The 5000-nt window shown below is 41.7% G+C and overlaps 1 long non-coding RNA gene across 1 annotated transcript in view; it reads right to left on the bottom strand.

Moving 5' to 3' along the window:
* The window catches only part of LOC118767733, a 17598-nt gene that overhangs the window by 12220 nt on the left and 378 nt on the right, over positions 1–5000 (bottom strand). The window lies entirely within an intron of this gene.

The raw sequence follows: 5000 nt of genomic DNA, 5'->3' as shown, positions 1-5000 counted from the left end.
GTCTATCTATCTATCTATCTATCTATCTATCTATCTATCTATCTATCTATCTATCTATCTATCTGTCTGTCTGTCTGCTTGTCTGTCTGTCTGTCTGTCTGTCTGTCTATCTATCTGGTGAATGTAGCAAGAATGGTACATATGAATGACGAAGCCACCTTGAGCATGATCCTATGAACCCAGAAATTGAAAACAGAGAGTTGCTTATTTGCAAAAAAAAAAAAAAAGAAATATAACATGTGACTCCATTGACCGAGGTTACCGTGGTCTTTTCCGTAGGCTTTTCTTTCCACGGGTAAACCTCACCTGTCCTCCCCTTTACACTTCATATTGACATTTCTGTGATAACGATCCCTATTGATCAAATTTTTTTTTTTTTCCTCTCCCCCTTTTTTTTTAACTCCCCTTTTTTTGTCCTCTTTCTCTCCTTTTACGATCCCTTTTGATCGAAACTCCCCCTTCCTTTTTTTTTTTTTTTTTTAAACCTTCAAAAGAAAAGCTCTACCTTGTAATTTGTTCTATCTGTGTGCAGCCCTGTGTGGCTAATAAAGAAACATCTATCCATCTATCTATCTATCCGCAGTTTCAAAATGGCTGATGAACCTGTCCCATACGCTCCTTAACGTGTTCTTTAGAAAATAATGGAATGCCTTCTACATCTTGGACACCTGCTTTGCCTTGGTGTTGCACGCAGAGCGGGAGGTGTCTTTCTCAACGCCCCCCCCCTCACATAGTACTTCATCGGATTACAACTGGGGGATTAAGAGTCCTGAAATTGGGGCTGGTGAAGTTTTAGAAATTCTCAGACAACCTCTTCTGATTCTTTTCAGAGGTATAGCAAAGCATCGAATAATGCTGCCACACATACGGCCTTCCAGCAGCAACCCTCTCCAGCCAGGGTTTGGTCAGTCTGCAGCAGCTTCACGTTGCTGTCTGAATTGAGCCTAAGTCTCTCTTCATTAGCTGCTGGATCAATTCCTGTGTGCGAACGCACTCAGAAACGCCTGCTGGCCACGGCTTCGTAGTCTCTGTTGCTACTAGCGATGCCACGTCTTCCAGCCTTTGCGTTGTTCACAGAGCATCAAACAACAGACAAGATGTCGGCCTTTTGATACCCGACGTGAATGATTTCGATGCAAATAACATCCAAAATTCAGATGGCTTCTAGTTTTCCATATCAGCTAGCTTTTTCCTAACTCCAACTTTAATCTTTACGCCTTCCGACGCTGTTGGCTGTTCACCAGCACTTCAAGGTGTTCCACAGAAAAGGAGACAAAAAAAGATCACTAAATCTATCCCCCACGCACGCACGCACACACACACACACACACACACACACACACAACACACACACACACACATGCATATACATATACATATACATATTCGTAATTGTCAAACGATGAAAATGAGCGCTCAATACCGCATTGATGGATATAATTTATTTATAAATTAAGTTTTGTGAATCAAGCTTTGTATGCGTGTGTATATACATAAATACATATACAAAGCATGACCACCTCAGTGATGTATACAATGCTCAGTTCAGTATGAGATTTTATGTGGCTTTTTAGATCAGACATACTGTTTAAAAAAGACGACCACATAAATTGCATAGCAGTTATGGTGCAGCGTGAACTGCGCATGGTTTAGCCTTGATGAACATTGAACTGTTTCTTCATACTTCCGTGAGATTTGCAGATCCTGGAACATACTGATAAAGGCGAACTGATAATCAGTAGAAAGTGCCCAATTGTGTGTAAAGTTTCGGAGCGGATCGCTCTACTTGGCATTCAAAAATGTGATGGTGTGGAAACTTTCAAGCAAAATATGCTAATATAGGTAAATGTTAAGAGGAAATAAGAAAGCAAAAAAAAAACCCGGCCTATAATGGATCTCCCTTGTTTATCTTATGGCAAACTCTGCCCGCTTGAGGTTGGATTTTAATCTCACATAAGACCACACAATAGGCTGAATGATGTAACTGAAGAACTAAAACAGTGCATTTTGGTAGTATAAGAAAAACAGATTAATTCAAATTGATCAGAATAAATAAGTGGGGAAAACACACACGAAAGAGACATACCAGAAGCAGAAGGAAGTCGTGTGGAGTAAAGAGAAGCAGCATAATGCAGAGGCTGATCGGCTACAAAATTTGTGGTAAAAAGCTTGCCTCCCAATCACATGGTTTCGTTTTCAGTCCCGCTGCGTGGAAACTTAGGCAAGTGTCTTCTACTATATCTTCGGGTTGACCAAAGCCTTGTGAGTGGATTTGATAGACGGAAACTGGAAGAAGCCCATCGTTTATATGTGTGTGGGGGGTTGTGTGTGTGTGTGTGCGTGTGTTTGTGTTTGTTCCCCCCGCTATCGCTTGACAGCCAATGCTGGTGTGTCTATGTCTCCGTAACTTAATGTTACGCCAAAATAAAACCGATAGAATAAATACTAGACTTACAAAGAATAAGTCCTGGGGTCGATTTCTTCGACTAGCACCCTTTAAGGCGGTACTCCAGCATGGCCGCAGTCAAATGACTGAAACAAGTAAAAGAATAACAGGAAGGAATCAAAACTGAAAAAGAAAATGTGCAACAAGTAGGAAGATGAATACTTAAGAAGAAGCTGGAGCAAGCATATTGGATAAAGAAACTGACCGGATACCACAAGTGAATAGCACAAGAGTTGAACACACGGATCAATTGGAATGAAGAGTTTCCAGAGCGAATAGCTATTTAGCTATCGGACGAACAGTACTCTGTCTCAAGGATGCTTCGAAAAACGATACTGTGGATAATAACAGACCCATATCGTGCCTCCTACTGATATGGAAGCTGCTCGCTGGAATTTTTGTGACCCCGTTTCGGTCATGAATGACCATGGGATTGCACCTAGAAAGTTACCCCTCGAGGCACAAGTCTGGGCAAGGTTGTTTATGGAAAATCAGCAGTCACCCACGCATACAAGCCACTCCTCTCTACGCCACCGATGTTATCCAAGGGAAAGTCAAAGGCCGATACAGCTTGGCACCAGTAACGTCGCAGCTAATTTATTAACGTGCAAGTGGCTGAGCACTCCACGTGTACCCTTAACGTAGTTCTCTGGGAGATTCAGTGTGACACAGAGTGTGACAAGGCTGGCCCTTTGAAATACAGGTACAACAGAAACAGGAAGAAAGAGTGAGAGAATGTTGTGGTGAAAGAGTACTGCAGGGTTCACCGCAACCTCCTGCCGGAGCCTCGTGGAGCTTTAGGTGTTCTCGCTCAATAAACACTCACAATGGCCGGTCTTGGTATCGAAACCGCAATCCTACGACCGCGAGTCCGCTGCCCTAACCACTATTGCACCTCCACAGCTCGCTGGAATAATCCCTCGTGAAACGTACACATTTCTTGATGATAGCTAATTCTTACTTGTTGAGCAGAAGGGCTATAAACAGAATTGTAAGGTAACTAAAAAGCAAGCTACTCATAAATAAAATGGTGATGAAAGATTGTAAGTGAAGAAAGACAAATTTAGCAATGGTCCGGGTAGTTTAGCGCAAGTCCTATGACATGATACCACACCCGTGAAGCATTGAATGTTTGAAAATGTTTGGAATTGCAAAGAATGTCAAAAGTTTTTTGAGAAAAGACAAAGAAAGTTCAAAGATTGACCTCACATATGGATAGAACCTGGGAAAATTAAAAAACAAAAGGATTTTTTTTAAAGACAGCGTGTCTTGTTTTATGCATGATTCCTTTAACATCTGGGAACGAGTAAAGTAACATCTGGATATAAGTTTAAAGGAAAATAGCAAAAGATCAACCGTCTATTCTTTATGGATGATCTCAATCTGTATGGTTAGCTTCAGCCAATTCTTTAGTGAACACAGTACTTCATGATGGATATCAAAATTGAACTTAGCCTAAAAATGTGGAGTAATATTCCTGACATGAAGGAAAGTCAATAGACGATATAGAATTACGATCAGAGGAAATAATGAAAATACTGATGATGCTGAGTATATATACTTGGATATACAGGAGATGAAGGAAGTGATGGAAGAAGAAATAAAGGAAAGCTTTATGCAATTGTTGTGGTCAAGCAATCAATACATGGGCATTGTTGAGGTATAGTGGGAGTATTATTAGAGGGAAGAGGAGTTACCGGAGCTAGACCGAACATCGAGATAACTACTCAAAACACACGGAACATTCCATCTAAAGAGCAATATTGATAGGTTGTGCCAAACCAGGCACAAAGGTGTTATTCAACTTTCAGAACAAAATAGTTTGGAATGGTATATCAAGAATGCCATAGAGCTCGTTCAGAAGATAATATCTGGCATTGTGAGGACAGATATTTGAATGGAAAAAGAGCAATACGAAGGTAAAATGTATAAGAAAGACGAAAGAAAATGGAACGCAAAAAAGTATTTATATATATACGAGTAATTTGCGAGAGAGGAGAGCAGGAATGCATATGCCAATGGAAGTTGGCACTGGCTAGGAAAAGCGTGACCTGAGGTCAGAGAGAGAAGCAAGATTCTGTGCCGGAACAGGCACTTAAAACAAACCATACTAAATGCAGGACTAGATGTACAGCTGAAAGTGGCAAGCGCAGTGTGCGGCGTTAAAGGTGGAGGCGCAATGGTCCAGTGGTTAGGGCAGCGGATTCGCGGTCGTAAGAACGCGGTTTCGATTTCCAGATCGGGCATTGTGAATGATTATTGAGCAAAAGCACCTAAGCTCCACGATGATCCCGTGGGGTGGGATGGGGTGAACCCTGCTGTACTCTTCCACCACAACTTTCTCTCACTCTTTATTCCTACTTCTGCCAAAAAGCAGAGGAAACATGGTGTGGTAAGCTTTCAGACCCTAGTCTAGATTGCGAATCCTCTGTACTCCATGATGGTTCAGCTCTCCACCCGTTAACAGCCACCGTTAACCGCCAGTCTATCGAATGTGGTGGGTGGATCTTCAAGTTGCCGCATGCATTCTTAGTAGCTTAGAGTAGGCTCGAAT

This window comes from Octopus sinensis, linkage group LG24 (genome assembly GCF_006345805.1).
Source record: "Octopus sinensis linkage group LG24, ASM634580v1, whole genome shotgun sequence".
Taxonomy (NCBI): Eukaryota; Metazoa; Mollusca; class Cephalopoda; order Octopoda; family Octopodidae; genus Octopus; species Octopus sinensis.
Note: the sequence above shows the minus strand (reverse complement) of the source record. Positions and strands in the feature narration are given on the sequence as shown.